The 27360-nt window shown below is 39.6% G+C and overlaps 1 protein-coding gene across 3 annotated transcripts in view; it reads right to left on the bottom strand.

Moving 5' to 3' along the window:
- The window catches only part of FER (FER tyrosine kinase), a 418243-nt gene extending 391467 nt beyond the window's left edge, over positions 1-26776 (bottom strand). The window contains exons 1-2 of one of the 3 annotated variants that reach the window (XM_034656598.1): positions 26700-26776; positions 8219-8363 (exon numbers count right to left, since the gene is read on the bottom strand). The gene's annotated coding sequence lies outside the window, so the exon portion shown is untranslated. Of the gene's footprint in view, positions 1-8218; positions 8364-25715; positions 26169-26699 lie in introns of those variants that run through there. The other 2 variants (XM_034656599.1, XM_034656597.1) reach the window with 2 other exon arrangements.
- Positions 26777-27360: the final 584 nt, after the last annotated feature.

Genomic DNA, 27360 nt, shown 5'->3' with positions numbered 1-27360 from the left:
TTCAATACTGACAGAAATCAAAAACAGTGACTCTATTTGAACAAAATCTTAAGCTGCCTGCAGCAAGACAGAAACAAAGTCACAAAAAGCCACCAAGTACGCAAGTCATAACCAAGATTACAAACCAAAAAACTATCAAACATATCAATACAAAGTGAGGTGTTTTTTTCATAAGCAGTTAAAGAGGCAGGAATGAACAGTCACCAAAGTTTAACTATAAAGACAACATCATTCATTACCAGTTAATAAATGCTGACCTTGGCCACCTTACAGATTCAGTATTTAAAACTCCCCTCATGCTTTATTTGAAAGTGTTGCTTTTAGCTTAATTTAAAATAAAAGTTAATTCAACTGAAACAGCACTGGACTGTCCAGCCAGCCTATTGGATCAACATTAATGGATGATAATATTCCACTAAGAAGGAACACTATACAATCTATAAACAAATGAACAATATGTTTGTTTTTGAATGAACTGTTTTTTAATTTTATTTATTTATTTATTTATTTAAAGATTTTATTTATTTATGTGACAGAGACAGCCAGCAAGAGAGGGAACACAGCAGGGGGAGTGGGAGAGGAAGAAGCAGGCTCCCAGCGGAGGAGCCCGATGTGGGACTCGATCCAGGCGCCCCTGTTTTTTAATTTTAAAAATGTATTTGAAGTACTGACATTTAAAATTATTTGGGGAGAGCAGAATTATTAACAGAATGTTTTTCTTTGTTTTAAAATATTAAGATAAATCAACAAGTATTTATTGAGTAACCACGGGAGATACTGTTAGGGGTACAAAGATATATAAAATTTGGATTACGCCTTCAAACATTTACAGTGTGTTAAGAATACTTCATAGGTAACAATGATTCAATTCATTCAATATTTATTCAGCCACATGTATTGAACATCTATGTGTCAGGTATATTTCTCAGTACCAGGAATATCAAGACCCATAAGATTACAGTCCCTAGTCTCAAAAGCCCACAACTTATTATGGGTAACAAACATGGAAACAAACAAATGCCATATAATTCAACAGGTTCACAAATACAAATGTGTTACAAACTCCGCAGAGACACAGAAGAAGCAGGCATATTTCTAGAGGCCATCAAGGAAGGCTTCACAGAATATAAAAGCATGAGGTATAAAGTGCTACAAAGACACAGAGAAAGGAAAGAGCACAGCTGAGAAAGGGAGTTTAAAACGTCTTTATTAAGAAGAGAACATCACATCACAATATATACATGTATTATATAGTGCACCTGAAACACACGGTGTTATATGTCAATTATACCTCAAGGAAGCTGGAAAGCATTTTTTTAATTAAAAAAGAGAGAGAGAGAGAACATCTCCAACAAGCCTTGAGGATACTTATGAAAAGAGCACATGCACATAGGTCTATCTGCAAATGTGCATGCACGAGGTGGCTTTGGAAACACAGTCCTGGTTTGAAATGCTAACTCTACCATTTAATAGCTGTATAACTGCAATTTAATTAATCTTCTGGAAACCCAATTTTCTTATCTTTAAAATTGGGATAGTAATACCTACTTTGCAGGGTTGTTATGAAGGTTAGATGAGATAAAGTATATAATGTGCCTGGCTTTGGAGAGACTTATTAAAAAGAAATCATTACTAATAAAGCATGAGAGAGACAGCATCCACAAGGATAAGATATGGAAGAGCAAGTGAGAAAGGAGGGCTACTTTCCAAGTAGAAGTATAAATACAAGCAAGGTTACACAGGTAGGAAAATGCAGGACATGTTGGTGAAACATTGTTAATCTGAAAGAAAACAGGTTAAAAAGATTAAGGTTAAAGAAAAGGTTAAAAAGATTAAGTATGGCCACAATGCATACTACCTTATATGGTCTAAATTCTAGAAATATAACCATAATCTAGATACCTCTTAATCTTTTACTCTTCCTAAGTGATCAATTATTATAAAAGAGCTCAGTGTTCCAATTAAGGTCAAACAATTTTTTTCCCTTCAAAGAGAGGCGCAATACAGGGGGAAGTCAAAAAATAATTTCAAAATCCATATGTATACTTTCCAATAGGTTCATTAAAGACATACAGTAGCAGAACGGCAACCACGAAGGTTTCATAAATTGTAATCCAAATGAACTAAACCAAAGCCAGTTTCTACCCTGCAATGATACGGCCTCTCAGAGAACCTGGATTAGACAAACCTTGTGCTGCTGCTTAGAACATGGAGGAAAGTCAGTTCCACTCTTGGCTTCTTTTTATAATTCAGTCTTTTCCCAAAAGGCAAGGCCTAATCCCCACTACTTCTGCTCTATTCTTTCGCTTAAGTCATGTCTTTCCAAATTGTTCTAGAATTCCATTCAGTTTGTAAATAAATTTTCCTAAATCTCTACCCTTCAACTGCTTATTCTATCTGAAACCTGGATCCCCAAAAACATGGTGCTCACAGGTAGAGGCTACACCTTCCCTACATGGTACCACCCATAGCCATGGGGCTGAGGGGGTGGAAAGATGGGTAACATTATCCTGATTCCTTAGTGCCACGTCCAAATTACTGCTCTTCCAATCTCATTGAAAAGTCTCTTTTTATTCAGCTTTACCAAGTCCTACCCCACCTAGCTTTGTTGTCTCCAAATCTTTTTTTCAGTTTCCACTCACCCCCAAATCTTATTCTCTAACCCAATTCTTATCTTCATCCATGGAGATTTTAACCTCTACAATCTTTCTCCAAAGATCCAGTCAATCCAACTTCATTTCAAACATCCACTGCTATTGCCCAGAGCCTACATCCTGAACTGTTCCATCTCTGCGACGGTGAAGTTTAATATTCTAGCTTTAGGCCATAACCTACTATGTACCATCTCTCTGGTACACTTAACTGTTACTACACACATTCTTCAACCTCAGAAAGACCTCCAGCCATCCACTGACTAAACTATAGTCTCTAAAATTTATCAGGACCCCCATATTCTCTCCCTTTTAGGGTGATGCCACTGATCATCCAGAACTGGGATATTTTTAACAGTAAAATGGGGTGCTCCTCTTTATTATTCTAGGACAACAGATACACACCTGGACTGTCCCAGGCAAACTGGGACATGTAACCCCCTACTCCTTTCCCTACACTTACCAAATTAACTGACTTCCCCTGACCTTCTTTCTATTGCGTTTGTCCTAACAATCTTCAGCTTCAATCTTCATTTCCTTTCGCCATTTTTTTAAAAAAGCTTAGCTAATCAGTACTTCAGGATTGTGTTCATATCGCCTCCTCCAGGCAGGCCTCTTTGTTATCATATCATTCAGTAAAGACAGTGTGTCCTATTCATGACTGTATCTTCCTGGAATTTGTCTTTTTGCACTAGGTCTCAGTAAAAGTTCTCCATTCATTCATTCATCCAATAAGTATTTATTCAATGTCTACAATATGCCAGGTGAGATCCTGGGTCCACAGATAAAAAAAAATACTGGTCACAGCCTCAGGAAGCTTATTAAGGAAAAGCAGCTCGAACACATCACAATAATTGCTATAAGGGATCCCTATACAAAGTGTAGCAGGGGCACAGAGTATAATCTAAGCCTGGCCAGAACAAAAAGAAGTGAAAGGCTTCACAGACCTCCCTAAACCACCATGAGTAGTCCCTTCCTCACTGACGCTTTCTTCTATCCTCTCAACCAAAATATGACTCTCCCTCTTTAAAAATGCTGCTTAAATGTTACCTCCTACTGCTTCCCCCCAAAACACCACTTGTTCCTAAATGCCATGTAACACTTCAAGAAAACTAACCAAATCTGTAAAACTCGAAAGCAAGCAAGGAAAGGAGAACACTCACTGAAGATCAGCTCTACCCAAGTACCAGAGTGAGCAGTACTTAATCTCTCCTCACTGCCTAGTTCTGCTTGTCTCTACTAAAGTGCTTGTTCATCATTTGCATTTTAATCTGCTTCCTGCTTGAAAATGTAAATTTTTCAAAGACAAAACCTCAGACTGCTACTGCTTTATAATGTCCATGGCAACTAGATATACATTCCTAGGGATAACCAACTGGTTAGAAGGTGGGGATGGGTAATGGTGGGTAGTGGAGGAACTTCTTCAGACTTCTGTTGTTTTAAATCAATTTCAATCACTGACTAGCGTCAGTGGATTAAATACGACATAGATCTCCTAGTTTTCTTACCCTTGATTTAATGCAACCAAATGTAAAAACCTTAGCCAATGTCTACTTCATGTTCGAATGATGGTTTAAAAAAAAAAAACAAAACACCTTGGAATAAACAATTTTATCTCCAGCAACCTCAGAGAAATGGAAGGAAAGAAGCAAATTGCAAATAAGTTTTGGATGAATAATGTTCTAAAAAAAACAGTCAATTCCCAAGAGAGACATTAAGCATACACAAACTGCATCTCTTAAAGAAAATATAAATCATGAAAAACAAAAAAAAAAGAGGGGCTGTTCAAAATTAAAAGAAAATAAAGACATAAGAATCAAATGCAATGTATGAAACCTGATTGAATTCTGGATCCAAATATCTCAAGAAAAAATTTTAGGGACAATGGGGAGATCTGAATAGGGACCACTAATTAAAGCTATTCTTAAATTAATGTCAATTTTCCTTTATGTGATATTGATTTTATGACCATGCAAGAAACTGTCCATGTTCTTAGGATATGCACAGTAAAAATTTGATATTATCATAATCTCTTTAATATAGTTTCAAATAATTTTAAAAATATATAAATAGTCACCTGGGTGACTCAGTGGGTTAAGCGACTGGCTCTTGATTTTGACTCAGGTCACGATCTCAGGGTCCTGGGCTCCAGCCCAGAGTCGGACTCCACCTCACTGCAGAGTCTGCTTGAGATCCTCTCCCTTTGCCCTTCCCCCACTTGCGCATGTCATCTCTCTCTAAATAAATAAATCTTAAAAATACATATATGTATAATATATATAAATCTTTAAAATATGTATACACACACACACATATATATATGAAGAGACAATGTGGCAAAATGTGAACAGTGAGTGAATACAGATAAAAGGTAATATGGGTGTTCACTGTCCAACATGTTCCATTGTTCCACAGCACTGAACATCATCATAATGAGATGTTAAAGGGAGGGGAAGATAGAAAGCATGAGAGGAGGCCAGCTGGAATGAAACATGAGGAGTGCAAGCAGCACTAGTCTCAGCAAAAGTGAAAGTCAGCTGTGTGATTCTGGACAGGTCACAGAACCTCTCTAAGTCTCAGCTGAAAGAGGAGGAAATAGATGACTTCAAGGTCCTTCCACCTACAAATTTCCAGTATTCTACTGCTTCTTCTCATCTCTAGAACCCAAAAGATAACTATATGCAAAGAGAAAAAATACACTGGACTATTATAAGGATAAAATATTTAAAACAGCTAGCCAATTGCCTGTCACATGGAACATAAACAATAAATAGTAATTCCTCTCTTTCAAGAAAATATCTTTAAAATTCTTCATTAAAAAAAAAAAGAAAGGAAATTAGGACTACTAATTAACTTAAAAGAAATAAGTAACACAGAATTGGAAAGATTTATTTTAATATCTGTTCAGTTTCAGTTTGTACCTAAAATATCTATCCTAAAAGGCAGACTATAAATATACTCTGATGAAGCTACAAAAAGAAAAACCGTAATAAATGAACGTCCTAAGAGTTCAGACAAGCTGCATGCTTTCAAGTGAACACAGTATGATACACATCTAACGACAGGATGCTCCAGAAGCTGCAAAACTAAACAATAAAATCATATATCAGAACTTTGGGTAACAGTCTGGGAATATTTCAGACCAGCTTAAAAATTTTAAAGACATCTCTTTTAAAAAGAGAACAGGGGAGAAGGCTTAAGATGCAATATCAAAGGAGGGTCCCCTGGGTGGCTCCGTTGGTTCAGAGTCGGACCTTTGGTCTCAGCTCAGGTCATGATCTCAGGGTCGTGTGATCGAACCCTGCATGTGGCTGCACACTCATCTCAGAGTCTGCTTGAGGTTTTCTGTCCCGCTCCCTCTGCCCCCCACCCCCGCTCCTCTTGCTCACACACACACAAGCGTGCACTCTCTCTCTCAGAAATAAAATCTTTTTTAAAAATTCAATACAAAGTATAGCCAATTATTTTCACTTCCAAGAAGATTCTGAAGTCAAATGAAATTAAATTCATAATTAATTAAAAGTCATATAAATTAAAAGGCGCCGCACAAGGAATATAGTCAATGGTATTATAATAGCATTGTGTGGTGACAGACGGTAGTAGCTACACTTGTGCTGGGCACAGCATAATGTATAAACTTGTTGAATCATTCTGTTGTACACCGGAAACTGATGTAACATTGTGTGTCAACTACATTCAAATAAAAAAAAATTAATAAAATAAAAATAAAAACAAAAAGTCATAAAAATTAAATTGTAGGGGAAAAAGCAAAACAAAGTACTAACCAGAACATATTACAAATTTGCTAGATGGTTTTATTTCCAGCACTAACGTTATTTCCAACATTATAATTAATTTCCCTTTCGGTGAAATAACCAATCTTTGACATAATGGGAAAGACAGTTGTCTAAAAGGTTTCTGGGCATGATGCCAGCATCCACCCAGTTGATCAAAACCCAAAAAACCTGGAGTCATCCTTGAGAATGTTCTGTTTCCATACCCAAACTATTCAAAGTCCCATAAATTCTCATTCAGATACATTCCATATCCATCTCTCTGTCTCATGTTGCTAGCACCTTCTCAGACCACCACTATCTCACCTCCGCTCCTAAAACTGCCAGCTTTCAGTTTCACCCAGCCAGTCCATTCCTCACACTGCAGCTCAAATGATGATATCATTTAGAATAAAATACAAGCTTCCTACCAAACTCTTCAAAGCCCTGCATATTTCTGTAAACTCTTCCTACCCATCTCTGCCTCTCTCACTCAGTCAGCCACACTGGGGTTTTTTTCTATTCCTCAAACTCACCAAACTTTCCTGCTCCAGTCTTTGTACCCACTATTCCTTCTTTCCCTCTACCACCTCCAGCTTTACTAAAATATTTTTGACATATAACGTGTAAGTTTTAAGGAGTACAATGTGATGACTGGATCTACGCACATATTACAAAATGATTACCCCAATAAAGTTAGTTAACGTTTCCATCTCTCCATGTAATTATAATTGTGTGTGTGTGAGTGCAGTGATAACATTAAAGATCTACTCTCTTAACAAATTTCAAGTACATAATACAGTATTGTTAATTATAGTCACCAAGTTGGGCATCAGATCCCCAGATATTATTTATCTTACAGCTGAGAGTCTGCACCATTTAACCAGCATCTCCGCATTTCCCCTACTCCTCAGCTCCTGGCAACCACCACTCTACCATCTACTTCTATGAGCTGGGCTTTTTAAGATTTCACATATAAGTGGGAACATATAATAGTTGTCTTTCTCTGACTTATTTCACTCCACTATTCCTTCTAATGAGAATGCTTTCCCCACCAAAAATAACACACACACACACACACACACACACAAACACCCCACCTACTCCTGAAATAGTTCCTTCTCATATACAGGTTCATCTTAAATATCAACTCCCTTTGTGACCACCCTACCTAAAGTAGCTCCTACCTCCTTATTTCTAAATTATCTGCTTTTTTGCTTTCTTTCAAAAAAAGTTTATTACAATTCATAATTATTTTGTCAGCTTATTTTTAAACCTGTCCCCCCACTTCAAAATAAAGCTACTGAAGATGGAATATCCAGCTCACTCATCATCATATCCCCAGAAGCAGCAAACTGTCTGATACTCAAGAGAAGTCTAACAATAGACAGTAAACGAATGAAATAGTAAATGAATATACGACTATATTAAACAATGGGACTAAAAATGCTATTAATGGAGATACAGAAACCAGAGGAGAAGTGACTGAGAAGAATATAAGATATACTGAGTTTGGTGCCAGGTGGTTGAAAATACAGGACTAGTGGACACACAGGCTAGGAAGGGTTATAAATTGGGATTCTGCTGATTGTAAATGTTGGTTGAAAAAAAAAATAATCACATCGCAAATGAAATAGAATTCAGCAGGATAAATGACAAGCAAAAAATACATAACACAAATATGAAATGATTGTATAGGTAGAATAATCTAGCATAAACACTACAAAATCAAGTCAAAACTGTTTCACATTTTCAGTTCTTAGTAATTCGCTAAGAAGAGTAAAGCAATCCTACCTTACTACTATTCATTGCTGGTCGTATCTTAGCTGCAGCAGCAGATCCATGCTGAAGGACACACATTAGGGATGAGGAAGACACGGCAGAGAATGTGCAGTGAAGTCTCACGGGGATGACCACAGGTCTGGCCAGAAAACATGAGCTGCAAGAAGAAATTCAAGGAGTCAGAAATGTTAACGACAGAGAAAAAGTAAAAATGCACACATGGAGTATAGTAGGCCACTACTGGAAATTAACTTTGACAGTATATAAGAGTCACCACATTAAGAATAAAAACGTGGGGGCACCTGGGTGGCTCAGTCGGTTAAGCCTCTCCCTTCGGCCCAGATCCTGACCCCAGGGTCCTGGGATCGAGCCCCAAATTGGGCTTCCCACTCAGTGGGGAGCCTGCTTTTCCCTCTCCCTTTTCCTCTGCCTGCCGCTCCCACTGCTTGTGCTTCTCTCTCTGTCAAATAAATAAAATCTTTAAAAAAATTATAATAAGAACACTGTATTTACCTAACTTTTCTATCCCTGCTTACGTTCTCCCCTTTCTTTCTACAACTTTCTCTATGTGTAATGCATCTTAGCTTCTCCCCTAATCTATTCCCTCAGTTTTGAATAGGTAATTCATGTTTGTCTCCATTTTCTTAGCATAAAACTCATTTCAAGTTTGAAGCATATCAAAAAAAGCAAATACATTTGTTAAAATATTACTACAGCCTAAAGAAGTAATTAACCATGTAAGAAAAACTCTCAAAGGCTGGGAAGGTTAGGGAAAGATTCTCCCAGCAAACACACATTTTCTCTAATATGCCTTGGCACGCCAAAGCCTGACTCCTCTATCAGCTGTTCTCTCAATTCTTGTCACTAGGAGAATTTCTAAGGAGCTTATTGGTCACTGGCTCTCTTCTTTATCTCTGATGTCAATGTACGTCCTTTACAGCTCTATCACCAGGCCTCATTTTCTGCCTCAGGCCCTTGTATTTCTAATCCCGACTTGTTGGCTATAAGAATGTTTGCCTATTCTGTTTCCTGTCATTTCCCCCACCTCCTTGACTTTCACAAGAATCAGAGGACATTTCATGGAGGTTACCAATAAGATTACTCCTTTCTTCTCGTCAGGAAACTGGCCAAAGTATGTCAGGAATATCTTCCAAGTCTCCTACTCTTCTAACCTTTTTACTCATTTCCAGAAACGAACCTTCTTGACCCCCAGACAAGCATATACTCTCCTGTAGATGTGGCAAAGTCCCCAAAGCTAGAACTGGTTGGAAATCTAATCTACATATAATGACAGTATTATTGCATCCCTCTTCTTCCATTAAACTGTGACAAAATTAAGAACAGAGATTATCATCTTAATATAGCCAGCATCCTACACAATCCCTGGAACATTGTGGCCACCAAACAAGTGAGTACTGAATGAACAATTTCCAAGGTAAATTATGGCTTTCCCCATATACTTTGGTGGATACTTTGGATACTTTGGTGTAAAGTAGGGCTTTGACATTCAGTGGTAAAATTCATGACTTTAAATAATACTTAAATATGAGAATTTTAATCATGCTACTGTGAATAGTTTATCTTCAGTGAAACCCCTTAGATATAACACAGTAAACAGTATTACTTATAAAGATTTCCAAAGAACAAAGTGTATGAGTGTGTATAAAAATGTACATATTACATATGTTATCAAATTCCACTCCAGAGACAGACCGCAAAATTACTGGACATTTCATTTAACTTGAAATTTTTTTAGCCACTTCTCTATTGGCAAAGATAGCTGAGAATACCTAGCATTTCATATTCTAGTCTTTCACGGTGATATAGAAACAGTTATTTTCAAAGGCCTAAGAACAAGAAGGATAACTATTCAACTAAGATTCCATGCCGACATTGAGCAGTGTCAAGTGTCTTGCTCAAGGAAGCTAGTCAAAGCGCCCATCTGTTATTTATGTGTCACTCTCCAACACAACTTGTTTCTGTAATTTTTTATTTTTCAACCAAAAAAAACCCTACTTTCCATATGACACTGAAGTACTTTGGGTTAAAAATAAGTAAAAGCTTCCTGGGTGGCATTTCTAAATGGAACATTTCTTTCTTCAAACCACTATAAACTAATGAATAAAAATTATATTCCTTATGTTACCACAAAGATATTATCGTCCTCATCAGAACTCAGCAAAGATTTCTACAGACAAGCTGAAAATGCATAATAACTAATTTTTAGTGCACCTTAATCTTCCCCACCAACTTCCCCAACTACATAGGCTACCATCTTTAACTCACAATCATAGTAAAAATTAGTTCCTACTCTTTAACTATGCTTCTCTTCATCAGGTGAGAGGGGTGCCTAGGGTGCAACATTTATGGAGACATTCACCCTCAGGGTCATACCAGTGCCACCCTGTAACCACATGACCCTGAAACCCAGTCTTAAATTATGTGACTTAGGCATCTCCCTTGCCTCTCATGGTCATGGTGCATACTTCTCTTTCCCACCTCTACCCCTCCTACTGCTCTAATAAGTAACATCCAATCGTGATTGGCCAAACTTTAATTCTGGTAAGCCAATATCTAAAATGAAGCAGTAAATTTAAATATAATTTTACATCCATTTAAAATCATGTTTTCACAGGAAATTTCTTGTTCATGATGTGATTTTGGATAATATATACCTATACAGGACAAGATTCTAAGTTGTTGGGTTTTTTTAACCAGTTTGGGTTGCCTGTACATACAAGTGACAGAACTGTGTTGCATTTTACTCCCCTTCTTTTGGTAGCACCATCTCAATTTTCTCCTGTTGAACTACCCTTCTCTTATTTTGAATCCCTGTAATTTGAGTGACACTAATCATTCCCACTCTCAGGTTCCTAAAATAAGCACAAAGTTCCTAGAATAGGTATATAACCCAGGCCTGGACAATCAGCATATTTCCTTCTCCAAGCAGTAGTTCAGGAATGGGTATGTGACCCAAATGGACAACTAAAGCTCAATCCCAAAATTTTTGCCAGAACAAATTAGAAAGTTCTCTTTGGGCTGAGGTTGCTAAAGTGAGAGAACACGGAAGTTACCAACTTGTTAGAGAGTGAACCCAGAGAAAACAAAAGCCAAGAAATGTAAAGAGAAACGAAAGCTCTGAAAATATTTTGTCCCTAGATCTAATCATACCTGAGTTCAGGTGTAAACAGGTGTAGCTGCTAGAATTTTAGAACTGCTGTTGAGAAACATTTCTCTCTGGATTCCCATGTTCCTGCACAACCAGAGGCTTCTGAGCAAAAAGTACTACAAGAATAATTGCACAACATCCAGCCTTGGAAGTGAGAGAACATGTCTCCCTAAAGATAGAGACCTCCACTGAGCTTTGGAGAAATAAAGCCCTCTCCTTCCCTTCCCTGGAAGAAATTTACCTATATTCTTTTTTCTTCTTATATGAATAATCTCTCTCCCTCTGCAGAGTAATTTCAGTCCCACAAGTGTTTCAGACTTAACAGTTATGTGTGGCAATAAATTTTTTTTTATTAATTCATTCAACAAATATTTGCTGAGAGCCTACTAACCTATGTGTCATGTACTTTCCTACAAAACATCTTACACAAAAATTCCTCCCTCATGGAGACTGTATTCTACAGAGGAAACAAAACACAAAATAAATATATAAAATACATAGTATAAAGTCCTGATGAGTGTTATAAAGAAAAAGTAGGAAGAAGGCCTGGGTGGTGCCGTTGGTTAAGTGTCCCACCTTGGTTTTGGCTCAGGTCATGAGCCCAGAGTCCTGAGACAGAGTCCCGTGTCAGGTTCCATGCTCAGTGCAGAGTCTGCTTGAGACTCTCTCTCTCTCTCTCTGCCCCTATCCCCCACACTCTCTCTCTTTCTCTCTCTAAAATAAATGAATAAAGCTGGAAAGAGGAAAGGAAAGGAAAGGGGAAAGGGGAAAGGGGAAAGGGGAAAGGGGAAAGGGAAGGGAAGGGAAGGGAAGGGAAGGGAAGGGAAGGGAAGGAAAGGAAAGGAAAGGAAAGGAAAGGAAAGGAAAGGAAAGGAAAGGAAAGGAAAGGAAAGGAAGGAAAGGAAAGGAAGAGAAGAAAAAAAGAAAGGAAAAGAGAAAAGAAAAGAAAGAAAAGAAAAGAAAAGAAGAGAAAAGAAAAGAAAAGAAAAGAAAAGAAAAGAAAAGAAAAGAAAAGAAAAGAAAAGAAAAAAGAAAAGAGAAAAGGGCAGCCAAGATGGCAAAGGAGTAGACCTTAGTTTCTTCTGGTCCCAGGAACTCAGCTAGATCTATCAAATTATTCTGAACACCTGTGAACTCAACCACAGATAAAAGAACAGTTACAACTCTACAAATAGAAAAGCAACCACTTTCTGCAGGGTAGGGGCTGCGGAGAAGTGAATCCGAGCCATACATGGGAGGATAAACCGCGGGGGTGGGGGAGCCTCCCTAAGCCAACTACTGGAAAGTGACAGAGAAGCACAGCGCAAAATCGCAAAATCAGAACTTTTAGAAGTCTGCTCCAGTGAGGGAATCCCTGCCTGAAAGGCACTCTGGTGGCAAAACAGGGTGGAATCCTATGTGGGACGGTGTGGGCTCAGGATCCCCAAGGTCACAGAAAGACCAGGGGTGCCTGAGTGCATCAGAATTCCCAGGCATCAGAGCAAGAAAGCTGGCTGCCATCAGCAAGCCTAGGAGAGGGCTCTCAGCTCGGGTTGCCATAAACTACAAACCCCCCAATAGGGGCACCTTCCGGTGACTGCTCTCCGAGCAGGGGCCCAGCAAGCAGCAGAACCGCGGCGAGACCCCCTTCCCTACCCCAGCAGGACTGGCGCAGATGCACACTATAGGAGTCTGCGGGGTTTAGAGAATCAAAGTGGGGTCACAAGCCTGAGACAGAAATGCTGGGTCACGGGCTGGGTGAGCACGGAGTGCAGAGGGAGACCAGGGAGACAGGAGTGATTGCTTTTCCCTGAGGACGCACTGAGGAGTAGGGCCCCGAGCTCTCAGCTCTGGGGCTGGAGACTGGGAGGCTGCCATTTTCATTCTCATCCTCGAAAACTGCATGGAAAGCCTTCAGGGAACAAAAGCCACGTAGAGCAATCCTGAGCGGCTTACACTTAGCCTGGCGCCCAGGCAAGGGCGGTGCAGTTCCGCCCAGGGCAAAAACACCTGTGACTCAGGGCAACAGGCCCCTCCCCCAGAAGATCAGCAAGAACATCCTGCGAAGAACAAGTTTACCCATCACACAGAACTGCAAAACTAATTCATGGGGTTTTTCTCATGATTCTTTAGTCTTTCAATTTTAATTTTTTTTCCGCTTTCTTTTTCAACCAATTTCTTATTTTATCAACTCTTTAAGTCTTTTTTTAATTTTCATTTTTACAGTTATTTTATCCTTTCATTGTATTTAATTTTATTTTTGTATATATATAACTTTTTCTTTCTTTACAATTTTGGAATGTAGTTTCTTCTAACAAACTGACCAAAATACACCCAGAATCTAATGTTTTGCTCTGTTCTCTTCACCTGTCTGATATTCTGTTTTTTCATTTGAGTCTTTTTTAATTTTCATCTTTATATTCTATCCTTTCAATGTAACTAATTTTATTTTTGTACATATATATAAATTTTTCTTTCTTTACAATTTTGGGATGTGGTTTCTTCTAATAAAGAAACCAAAATACACCCAGGATATAGTGTTTTGTTCTGTTTATATTCTTTTTTTTGTCTTTTAATTATCATTTTTATAGTTAGATTCTATCCTTTCATTGTATTTAATTTTATTTTTGTACATATATAAGTTTTTCTTTCTTTACAGTATAGGGATCTAGTTTTCTAACAAACTGACCAAAATATACACAGGATCCAGTGTACTGCTCTGTTCTGTTCACCTGTCTGATTATATTCTTTTTTTTTTTAATTTTTTTTTTTTTAAGTTTCAAGTCTCTTCTGGTTTGTTTAGTGTATATTCCTCTGGGATCATTGTTGCCATTTTAGTATTTTGTTCTCTCATTCATCTATTCTTCTCTGGACAGAATGACAAGATGGGGGGCACCTGGGTGGCACAGCGGTTAAGCGTCTGCCTTCGGCTCAGGGCGTGATCCCGGCGTTATGGGATCGAGCCCCATCAGGCTCCTCTGCTGGAAGCCTGCTTCTTCCTCTCCCACTCCCCCTGCTTGTGTTCCCTCTCTCGCTGGCTGTCTCTATCTCTGTCAAATAAATAAATAAAAATCTTTAAAAAAAAAAAAAAAAAAGAATGACAAGATGGAAAAACTCCCCTCAAAAAAGAGAACAAAAGGCAATACTGACTGCCAGAGACCTAATCAGTATAGATATAAGATATTGGAATTAGAATTCAGAATAATGACTATAAAGATACTAGCTAGGGAGGTACATCTGGGTGGCTCAATCGGTTAAGCATCTGCCTTCAGCTCAGGTCATGATCCCAGGGTCCTGGGATCACGCCCCACATCAGGCTCCCTGCTCAGCGGGTGTCTGCTTCTCCTTCTCCTTTTGCCCCTCCCCTCGCTTGTGTGCACGCGCACGCGCTCTCTCTCTCTCTCTCTCTCTCATTCACTCTCTATCTCAAATAAATAAATAAATAAATAAATAAATAAATAAAATCTTTTGAGAAAAAAAGATACTAGCTGGGCTTGAAAAAAGCAGAGGAGGCACTAGAGAATCCCTTTCTGGAAAAATAAAAGAACATCTAATCAATTTGAAAGCAAAAAGGCTATTAATGAGATGCAATAAAAAATGGAGGCTCTAATTGCTAAGATAAATGAGGCAGACAAAATGATGGAGAATAAAGAAGCTGAAAAAGGGGCACCTGGGTGGCACAGTCGTTAAGCGTCTGCCTTCGGCTCAAGGCGTGATCCCAGAGTTCTGGGAACAAGCCCCACATCAGGCTCCTCCACTAGGAGCCTGCTTCTTCCTCTCCCACTCCCCCTGCTTGTGTTCCCTCTCTCGCTGGCTGTCTCTATCTCTGTAGAATAAATAAATAAAATCTTTAAAAAAAAAAAAAAAAGAAAGAAAGAAAATGGAGGGTATTTGGTATCCCCCTATTATAAGCAAAGCCGCGGGTAAACTGCCACTTCTTGTAAATTGGACTATGCACCTACTAAGGATGCATGAGAGGATACTTATTAAAAAACGTTAGGGGGGCGCCTGGGAGGCACAGCGGTTAAGCGTCTGCCTTCGGCTCAGGGCGTGATCCCAGCATTATGGGATCGAGCCCCACATCAGGCTCCTCTGCTGTGAGCCTACTTCTTCCTCTCCCACTCCCCCTGCTTGTGTTCCCTCTCTCGCTGGCTGTCTCTATCCCTGTCAAATAAATAAATAAAATCTTTTAAAAAATTAAAAATTAAAAAAATAAAAAATAAAAAACGTTAGGATGTTGGTATATGGTCAAATATGCAGCAGGCTTCAGTTAAGTTCATTAAAAAAAAAAAAGAAGCACACTTTGAGTGAAGTCTCTTTGGATTTTATTTACTTATTTGAGAGAGAGAGAACACAAGCAGGGAAACAGCAGAGGGAAAGGGAGAAGCAGGATCCCTGCTAAGCAAGGAGCCTGACTCGGGGCTCAATCCAGGACCCTGGGATCATGACCCAAGCTGAAGGCAGACACGTAACCGACTGAGCCACCCAGGAATCCCGAATAAAGTCTTAATAAAAGAAAATCTTTTCAGTCTTTCATTACAAATCCAAGATTGCTGATAATCTTGCAATTTACGGGGATGAAAACTTAAAATCCCTAAACAAAAATTAGAGCATTTAACAAAATATGAGAGAAGCCTAATGCTCCAGGCTCATTCCCAAGCATCCTAGCAAAGAAGGTATTTACCAATCATAAGGAACTATCCACTGGCTGCCTGGGTGGCTCAATCAGTTGAGCATCTGATTCCTGGTTTCAGCTCAGGTCCTGATCTCAGGGTCATGAGTCAAGCCCCACATCTGGCTCAGCACTCAGCAGTGGGTCTGCTTGAGATTCCCTTTCTCCCTCTCCCACTGCCCCTCCCCCTACTCATGTTCTCTCTCTTTCTCTCTCTCTCTAAAATACATAGATCAAGCTTTAAAAAAAAAAAAAAAAAGAACTCTCCACTGTGACACATCCTGGAAATAGGGACAAATTAGCTCCGAGTTATGACCTAGAGAAGCTGCTCTCAACGGCTAGAAAGAGAAGCCAACAAGAAAACGGGGCAACTCTAGGGTCTGCATGGCTCCTCAACCTCAGTACTACGGGCATTTTGAACTGAAAATTCTCTGTGGTAGGAGGCTGTCCTGTCCCTTGAAGGATGTTTAACAGTATTATTGGGCTCTACCTACTCGATGCTACCAAGACCTGCCTACTTCCCCTGTCCCAGCCTCCCATTATGACAACAAAGATATCTCCAGACGTTGCCAAATGTCCCCTGAGGTAAGAATTCCCCACGATGTGAAACAACTGGGTTACAGTGATGGGCAAATTGTTTAGAGGCATACCAGGCAATGATTTGATTCAAGAACTAGGATTCAGACTTAAGGTACTTGAGAGAAGTTGATCAACTGCAAATAAATAAAACATTAAGTTTATAAAAAGTTGCATTGCCAACAAAGATTTGTTACTGCTCAACCCCTAAGATAGCTCTTGAGACCCCAAAACTTCATCAACAGAAAGTGAGTTGTTGAGGCAATGCAGTTCCCAGTACAGGAATCTCTCAGTGCTCATCTTGGCTGTAACTAGGAAAAAAGAAAACAAAAAAAGATCTTCCCAGTGGTAGAACCAAAGACAGCCATATTGGCTAATCAAAAATCTTATTTCACTACCAGGGCAAAGAGTGCTCGCCATACCTATCCAATAAAATATGCACATGTCATGGAATGGAAAATTTCTGTAGGTTGTTTCTCCTTTTTCTCTTTTCTAATTGAAAGTTTTTATTGTCTTTATGCTACCGTTCTTCTACCACTGAACACAAGCTTTATTACAATTGTTATATTTATCATTTAACTGTTAAGTTCCTAGACCCTAAGGCTACCTATTCAAACAGAATTGAGAGAAATAACCCAGAGATATTAGACCTAAAGTTAGATGCAGTACTTAAATGAGTCTTTGAGCTGTCTTCCTTTGCTGGGGGGCACAGGGTAAATGCACTGGAAGTTGTAAGTGAAAAATTTGCAGTAAGTCGGGTGAGGGCATTTTTTTCAAGGTTGTGTATGTGTGGAAGGACATGCACACACACTGGGGAGATTATAGTGAATCTCTTGGTTATGCTTGCCCAGCATCCACTATCCCTTCCCACGGTCACACTGCAGTCTTTCAGTGACCTCAGTCCACAGGATTCAGACCATGTGACTAACCATACTTCCTATTTCCAGGGTCAGCAGTTAGTACCTGATCCAGATCTGGCCTATTAACCAGATGCTACCCCTTTGACCATAGACATCAAATATGGAAACATGACCCAATGCATTCAATGAGATGTAATCCCAGGATTTATACTAAAACCACGGGTAAGATGATTTTATGTTTGGCCTGCAAAACTGAAAGATCGTAAACCAAGAGCCATCAGAGGGCTCCACATGGAGAAAGCCTGCATGAAAGTACCTGTAACACAAGAGAAAGCCACTGAGTATGTCCTAAGGCCATTGTTTGAGCCCTTAAAACCATGTGCATTTGAAGACGCACACTTCTTGTGCCAGTGGCCTAAACTAGTAGGAGTAGGGTTTTCATCTCATGCAAGTGAAAGGAACTGAAAATTTTAATATTATCATCAGTTATCAGATAAACTGATAGCCGATTTTCAAATGAAAAAAAAAAAAAAACTAAACTAAAGCTATAAGAGTTAAATTATTTGCCTAAATTCGTACAGCAAATTACTGGTAGTGTAGTTCAACCCCAGGCAGGTCTGGTTCTAATATGAATGCCCTTTCCACTACATCATACTCTCTTTCAGGAAAACAGTCTGAAACTTCTCTTTACTTTATAATTATCTGGAGCCATAAGGTAAGTCCTTACATGGAGTGAGTACTCCATTAACATCTGTTGCATGACCAAAAAAGGAAGAGTCATGTGTCCTCCTGCTCTTTCTCCCACTTCTGTACAACCCACCTCTTATGTTACACAGAACATTTCTGAATTATTTTTATAATGTGGGCCAACTTGAGGATATGTCTATTTCTTTACCACCTTCACCCTCCTCCAAAAACTATATTACTATATAACAGCAAGTGTCTCTAAGCCAAGCCACTTCAATCCTAGAATACCAGTTCCAGCCGTAGGGTAAATCAAACCATAGGCTCCAAAACACAAAAGAGAAATCAGAACCTTAGAAAGAGGCCATCACCAAGGCCTAGCTACTCTTTTGTAACAATTAACTGTGAAACTCAGAAGAAGACACCTATACTATCCTATAAGCGAGGATACTGCTATTCAAGTTAATATTTTAAGATATTTGTAAGAACTACATCAACTTCCAAAAAGCAGCAGCTATTTCTAAACAGTCAAATCTCTTTCAACTACTACTAAGGGCAACAGAGAAGGGAAGTGGGACAGGATTTATGAATATCCCTGACATTTTCAAGATATCTGTCTAAAACGATGAGAATTTTTGACAGAGCTGAACACTCAGTAACGATGCTTCCTTCACAAGTCAACTTTTGTTTTCCTAGGAGGTGTGGTAGATTGATTCACAACCAGGTCAAAGACTCACTGGATTCAACATTCCATTTTACACTGACTCAAAAATATCTACTTTCTGGCTAACATCAACCATTTCCTTAGACTTCTTTACTTTTTCTTTATTTCTAGCAGCTGAATTTCTTTTTCAAGAAATTTTTTTTAACAAAGAAACAATGTTTCATCACTTGACAAAAGTTATAGGACAACCTCAAACAGAAAACAAAGCCAAGACAAGATATAAACATTGGGCAGCTAGCTAGGGTCATGCATATCAGAGGGGAGGGTCTCACTTCTAATAATTCATCGGAGCAAAACTGCAAATATTTCAACATGGACCTTTAAAATCACTCCCAGATAGTTGAAACTGCTGTCAAATCCAGGATTGCTAATGGTTTATTATATTTAGACATTTACCATTTGCATTCATTTCAGAATTCCAGTTATTATCCAAACAGAATATTAGTAAGAGTCAAATGCGTTTTCCTTCGTAGAATGTGAAATTAACAAGAGAGCCCCCACCAACTAACAAGAGAAGATTGGGAAATCCTGCCAAGCTGGACACTCAAAGAGCAGAAAGGACATAAACTACAGAAGTGTTCAACTCCAAGGACAACATATTCAAGAAACAGCAGCAAGTATTAAGCATTGCGGTGATCAAGAACTAACTCGTCATCTTTGTGACAATGCAGCGGACTTTGTGATCAAATCAGAAATACTCTTGTTCTGCAAACCCCAGGACACAAGGGTCAAAAATAAGAACCTTTTCTGTAATATATACTAATGATGTAATGAAAAATCATCCAGACTTCATTTTAGAAACAAAAAATTATTTAACAATAGAATTGTTAAGGGTCTGAAGGGATCAGTTAAAATTAATTAAATTTGACTGTATTTTGTGGAGATAGTTATATCATAGATCCACAAAGCTCTGGAGAAATACTACTTGCTAATGTCGAGGGTTCAATGAACATAGGTTTTCTAAGTCTTCACCTCTAACTGGGTATTATATATACTACATCCATCCAGGATGACCAATTTAGAAGCACAGCAATGTCATTTTAAAGACACTTTTCTGAATGAACCAGCGTAAAGAGCATTTTTATACACTAAACACCTAGAATATAAATATTCTAGCATTAAGGGCTTTCCCTTCTCCTAAAACCATTCGACCTGTAGTGCCTGGGTGGCTCAGTAGGTTAAGCATCTGCCTTTGGCTCAGGTTATGATCTCAGAGTCCTGGGATTGAGCCCCCATGTTGGGCTCCCTGCTCAGCAAGAAGTCTGCTTCTCCCCCTCCCTCTGCTGCTCCCCCTACTCTTGTTCTGTCTCCCCCTCTCTTGCTCTGTCAAATAAATAAAATCTTTTAAAAAAATAAGTAAAGCCATTTGTCCCACCACAGAAATACTTTTTCTGCAAGTAAAATAATTTATACTGGAAAACTTCAATATTTCTAGAACAATTCATATTATTTTATTTATAATAAAGACCATGGAGTTATTGCTCACATATTTTTAAATGTTCATTATCAGTTACTCCGATTTTTAAATGTAAGACTCTTCATTATCAGTTACATAAAATTATTATAGTAATCTTTTCTTCTGTAGCATTACAAGACTGACAAGTGAAGAGGCATTCATTTCAGGAAAATGTAAAAGTAACTTGGGTCTCAACTCTAATACTGTAAGATGTGTCTCAAGGATTATCAACTACTAATATAGTTATATGCATTTTTATTTTTATTTTTTTAAAGATTTCATTTATTTATTTGAGAGAGAGAGAGCACAAACAGCTGGAGCAGCAAGCGGGGGTGGGGGGGGGGAGAAGCAGGCTCTCCACTGAGCAGAGAGCCCGATGCGGGGCTCAATCGTAGGACCCTGGGATCATGACCTGAGCTGAAGACAGACGCCTAACTGACTGAGCCACTCAAGTACTCCAGTTATACACATTTTTAAATGACTTGCTTTCCTTGAGACATCAGAATAGATTCAAATTTATCCCCATAATGATGTCACTCTTAGTCACTTGCATTCTGATAGTCTTTCTTGGATAGGGGAGGGTGAGATGGAATTACAGATAGCACGCTATTACAGATAGCTTGCTAGGAAACTGCACGTTAGAATATGTCACACATGTAAATATCTTGTACTTGCGTAGGAAAAAAATTGAGAATCACTGACTTACATACAAAATTTTGTTTTATTGCCGGACAAGACATAAAAACTATGTGGTCCAAGTCCTATCTCTTTATTCAGCTAAGTGCTTGTTTCATGGTCTATGCAATTAAATTATAACTGGGGGCTTTTTAGGAATTAGAATTCTACACTTATAGGACACACATTTTGAAATGGGGATATTTATAAAATAATGGTCCCTAAAGAATAATCACACACATTAGTAGTAGCAGGAAAAGATTCACATAAGAGTTTTAAGAACTATTACCTCTGAAGTTTTAAACAGATTAAGTAAACGCGGTTTAACGGAGGAATACTAGCTAGAGATTTAGGAAAGTAACATTTAGCTTTTCTGTACCACTTTTAAGCAAATATTTGTGGTTAAAATGAAAGGAATTTTGGGAAACCATCCACCAACAGATGATAATCTAAGGTGAAAAAAAATAATTCAGGAATTCAGACAAACTAGATATATTTTGAGGTAAAAAGCATTTAAAGTGAATTTCCAATTACCCCTGCTGACATGGCAACTGAAGAACTATGAAAGAACAGCTAATAGGAGATAACACTAATTATGTCATTCGACTTACTTAATGTACATTACTGAATATCCAAAGTCTAAAATTTGGGGACTTTTAGGATGGTGGAATAAACACAGTAATACTAGGAGAGATAAAATTAAAACTACCATGTAGGGAACTGAATATGAAAGTTGAGGACTTCCTAAATTCCTAAAATCCTAGGATTTTACCTAGACTGTCTCATTCTTCTTCATGACGACCTTGTGAGGCAATCTTATCATCCTCATTTTACAGATGAGGAAACTATGATTTAAAGAGATTACATAACTTGCCCACGATCCCACAGAAGAAAATTCTGATTTGTGACTGAAACCCAGATTAGCTTGGCTCCAAAAGAAATGAATCTTCTTTCACTACACCCTGCAAACTGGCAGAAAAACAACTACGCTAAAAATTTTAGTATTTTAATTAAAAGCTTCAAAAGGAAGAGACAATATCAAGCTTAGAGTAAGTGATGATATATAGACAAAATATTAGTCATAATTTGATAAAGATATATAAATATTTAAGAAATAATTCCAAGTCATCCATGACATTAAATTTTATAAAGCTAAATATTTAATATCCCCCAAAATGGAGAAATCTGAAAATTTTTGTAGAAAGGCACTAAGTAAACTTCATCTGACCTAGATATTTTGAACACAAAGGAAAAACTTGAGAGGTCCCATATTTTGTTGGCTATATAGCAGTTTCACACGGGTAACTAGAATTATATTTATACTTATAAAATAAGAAAAAGTGGGGCACTGCTTGTCTGATTTCTTTTGTTCTGACTCTAGTCTGTCCTCTATTTATTCTTTTCTATTTTTCCTCCAGATCTTGGAGCCCTCTTCTAAATTAGGGTAACCAAGTTTCAAGTGCAGGAACTGCAAGTTTAGGTGCAGGTGCAGATACACTGCAATAAAGACCATACTACTGCAATGATTGGTAGAGTGTTAGAGAAGAAACAAAAGTTTCGGTAATTTTCCAAAGTATTAACTATCACGGAACTATTGTGACTTTTCTACACTCTTTTGTTGTTGTTCTCACTATTGTTTTAATGTAAGCTCTACACCCAACGTGGGACTTGAACTCATGACCCCGAGATCAAGAGTCCCATGCTCTATTGACTGAGCCAGCTAGGCACCCCATCTTCTCTATAGTCTTTTTAGCTGATCCTAATGCATTTAACTTTTATAAAAAAGCTAAAAATAGTAAAGAAAGAAGAAAAGAGGGAGGGAGGCAGGTAAGAAAAAAATAACTGGACCTTAATTAAAAAATATTTAAGCATCTTATTCTTTTTTAAGTTCCAAAACTATGACCTGCTTGTTCACTTTAATCTCTCAGGTGGTGTGGTAGATTAACCATACAGAAGCACGCCAAAGTCAAAGGAGATATGGAGAAATAATATCAAGGCAATCTAAGATCTATAAATTCTGAGACATAGCTCTTAATTTCAATATTTAAGAAGTTAGTTATATAAATGAGCTAAGTATGAAAAACAGATTTAGGGTATACTAAAACTGAAAAGCAGGATTCAAATACTTAAAGAAGAATGCAGAAATTCCCTAAGTATGGAAAAATTACAAATATACACATACGTGAACTTATACCCATTTATTATTCATTACAAACTAAAGTTCTGTTAAAACATTCTTCAAGCAATACCATGAAACAACACCCAAGATAGTTTTCAGTCCTATTAAAATACCGACTTAAAATGTTTCCAGATAATTACTTCATTTTCCATGAAATAGTTCTACTAAAAAAAGTTCCCATTTATAGGCTTTCTTTTTCCATTCAAAAATACATTTATTCCAAGACAACATACATAAGATTGATCCAATTTATTAACTGAAACACTGAATAATCAATGGTCCTTTGGACCTGTCTTCAAAAGAAGATGCTCATTTAAAAATCAAGTACAAAACTTCATCTGCTTAATACTGGAGCCCAATTTTAAAACAAGCTTTTATTTGTGTAACAAGTTCATTTGATTTCTTTTTTTTCTTTTTTCTTATTACCAAAATGCAACCCATTCATCTGGGCCTTGATGTACAAACATGACTTCCTAGTCACTCACAAGATCGCATAGTAAGTCTCATGGAAATTAAATTACTATAGTTTTTATAAACACTATTTCCATCTGCAAACAGAAATTAAACTCCTTACAATATTTTGGTATGTTATATATTTATGCTGGTTTTCAAACTTGATCATTTCAGTTCCCCCTTTCCTTTATATTTACTAACTGTAACAGATATCTTGGAAATGTTAGTGCTGTGTAGGTGGCTGGGTAGTTACTGTACAATTCAACCTTATTTCATTGTTTGAAAATTTTCATAGTAAAATAAAGGAGAAAATAAAATGGCAGCTTGAAAGTTCACAGACCAGAGTTATAACTATGTAATACTTGAAGATGAAATGAAAGTGATTTGTCTACCAAAAGTGTGAATTCTTTCTTCCAAATTACTGACATCAAACCTCTAAAGTAGCACAGAAGCTGCATTAACTGGACCGTAAATAATTTTACCTGGTATATAATTAATGCTGTTAAGTATATAATATACTAGTATATAATAAATGCTACCATCAGTGCAGAAGAGAAACAGATCTTGACCAAAGGCCATTCAGGGAAAAAAACAGGGAAAAGGTTTCCAATATGCCTACATAACTCTCTTAATATATTCTCAGTACCTTTGGAAGTATAGTTCCCTTGGTTCAATAGTACTAGCAAAAAAGATTCCTGGATTACGAAAGATTACATTCACCCTTCCCTTGCATTCTGACAAATGTGTGGTTCTTGAATATTTCTTTCTAAAGAGTACAAAGGTATACCAAGACTACAACACTAAACTCGTGAAATAATTACATTTTGCAAGGTTTTTAAAAATCCTATTCCCATTCCATAGGTTAAAAAGCATTTTCTAGTCTTTTACCACTAAAATAGTTTTAGTTTTTTACTAATTTTTCCATAACACTTTTATAATGACTCTACTGGGGAAATTGTTTTACTATCTTAGAATACCTCAAAGAAAGAGGAAAATGGTACAACTGCACCTTTACAGCAGTTTATGTCAAAGTGACAACGAGACCAGTATGAATGTATGCAGCTTCTTACGAACTAAAAAGGGGGGGGGCTTTTTTTTTAACCATTAAGGTTAACGAAAATGAAAGACTACCAGCATTAATAAATTATTAGATTTGGGACTGCACAACACTAGAAATCAAGATCACAAATGTACAAAGTAAAAACCGACAACTTCACAGTTAATTTGCGCACGACGTACCCGGCCCGGCTCTACCATCAACCCAATTAGCGTTTCAGAAAGTTGATGCTAACAAGACTCTGAGGCAGAAAACTAACCGAGAGGTGCCTCGAACACCTCCTCAACCCTAAATGGCAAAGAGAGTACAGAGCGGAAATTGCCCCGGTTGCATGAGCTTCGCACTTAAGTTTTTCTCTTGACTGAGTCTTGGGGGTCACCTCTGGCCATGACAGGAGCGGGGACTGAAGGTGGAGGATAAAAGCGGGAGGTCGGGAAGCTGATGCGTGGGAGATGGGCTGGTGACGGGTGCGCGGGTCAAGGGGGACTTCAGGGCCCGAGAGGCAGGATGGGCTCGAGGGAACACCTAGGGGTTGGGGTGGCCGCCCCAGCCGAAGGGCCGCGCAAGGAGAGAAGACGGCGCGGGCGTGATGGGTGGTGCCCACAGCACCGCTAACTCCGCCCCACACCCCGCAGCCCACCGACCCGGCGACGGGGCGGGGCCGCTGCGCCCGCCTCAGCCCTTTCGCGCCGGCACCCGCCCCCTCAGCCTCCAGTCCCGGGTTGGTGGGAGGGGCCGGCCTCGCCGGGCCGGGTGTGTAGCCCGGCCCGAGCCCCAACCAGGAATGCTCTATCGCGGGTGGAGGACGGGCGGGAGACCCTGCAGCCTGGGGCGGGAGTGGGGGTGGCCGAGGGCGGAGGAAGAGCCTTCGGCGCAGCCGCCGCAGCCGGGGCTCAGTCCCAGGCGCCCCGCTGCGGGCAGGGAGTGTGGCCCCCGTTCTCCGCTTGCCTGCCCTCCTCTTCCCCCCTCCCTCGGCGTTGCCCCGGGCAACAGCGCCAGCCGCCGGCGGCGCGAAACTCACCTACCTAGAACCTGACAAGCAGGAGCCCCTCAGACCCGGGAGCCAGTCGCCACCCCGCGTCACGGGGGCCACCACAGCCAATGGGCGCCGCTGTCACGAGCCTCTGCGGCCAATCAAACTGCACTCCGGTCTTCGGGCACCCTCGAGGCTCCAGCCAATGGGCACGAGCTGGAGGCGGGAGCTACCGCCCGGCCCCCAACCTCCTCCTCCCCCACCTCCCAGGAGGCGGGGCGCGGCCGATTGGCCCTGGACCCAGAGGGGTGGGATTCGGGCTCCAGGCCAGGTGGGCGCGCGCGGACCCGGGGCTGCGGGCGCGGCGAAAGGGGGCGTGGACCTGTGGCTGCGGCTCTCTGGGTCCGCTACCCGGCTCGGGTGGGGTCTTGAGGTCCTCGTGTTGCACTGCCCTCCTGGTCCCTGTGACCCGCTCCTCTCTACCCGGCGTCCAGGGCTGAGGGGGTGGGAGTGAGGGCGGGATGGGGCCGGAGGCGGACGGCGGCGTCACAGGAAACTTTGGGAGGCTCGCCTGGCCGCGACCGGGAAGTGGCCGGGCCGGGGGTGATAAGCTGGGGCCGCCTGGAAGGGACTACCCGGCGGGTCGGCAGCGGGAAAGGAATTCGGAGGGTGGGGGCGGAGGCGTGATTAAAATGTTAAGTGTGCCCGCGGGGTGCTGGGCGATCCCAGGAGCTGAACTCTCAAAAGAACGGAAGCCGCTTTGGGACCGGGGACCGCGGACCCCGCACCTCTGAATACGCACTTTTCACCCTCAGAATCATTCACCTTTCCCTGTACATTTTAGTTGCATCTACTGTAACATTGGTACTTTTAGAATGGTTTTCGGCTAAGGCAGGAGCTATGTCTCATTCCTATAATTCCCAGTGCCTGAGACTGTCTTAAAAAAAGGGTTAGACACTCAGTGCTGGAATGGGGATGGATGCTGTTAAGCGTACAGCAGGTCCTGCGAGTGGTCCCCTGTAATGAAAGCTCTTACCTCTTCCAGAGTCTAGAATACGCGAAGAACCCAAATTGGTTTGCTCTTCCAGTGAGGGTTGTTTCAGGAGCCTCCTTCACCAAAAGAATTTAGTGGAAAATGAGTAATGCTAGCTAAACAAAAATATCTAGGTGACCTGTAACAGTATGATAGGTGTTATTAGTCACTATTCGAGGGTGTGTTCCTGCAGCCGGCTTTTTAAGGCATTGTATCCTGTACATGGTTGAACTACATTCTTTGCCTGGGGCAAATTAACGTCAACCCCATCTCCACCCCCCCCTTAAACTTTTGAATTACGTGGAAGCCAAAGAATGGTGAATATTTTTTTTTAAAAAAAGTGTTAGTTTAACCAAAATGAACAGCCCTACACATAACAAATCTTAAACTGGACTTTTCTTGTCCGCTGTTTCAAAGTCAAAGCAAAACATGCGCTAAAGACAAAAAAAAAAAAAAAATTAAATAAGAGGCTTAATTCTTCCTTTTAAAGATGGGAGAAGAAAGTTCCCTTTCTCAGAATATTTGCTTAGGAAATCTGTAATCGTTGAATACATTCTTACTTCTTTGAATTGTATATACATCCTTTTAAAAACTACTTAGGTCTCTGTCAGCTAATGTTTTGTCAGCTTTACATTCCAGGAATGTCTTTAAAGACTTGGGAGAT

The sequence above is a fragment of the Ailuropoda melanoleuca genome, chromosome 3, assembly GCF_002007445.2.
Source record: "Ailuropoda melanoleuca isolate Jingjing chromosome 3, ASM200744v2, whole genome shotgun sequence".
Classification (NCBI taxonomy): domain Eukaryota; kingdom Metazoa; phylum Chordata; class Mammalia; order Carnivora; family Ursidae; genus Ailuropoda; species Ailuropoda melanoleuca.
Note: the sequence above shows the minus strand (reverse complement) of the source record. Positions and strands in the feature narration are given on the sequence as shown.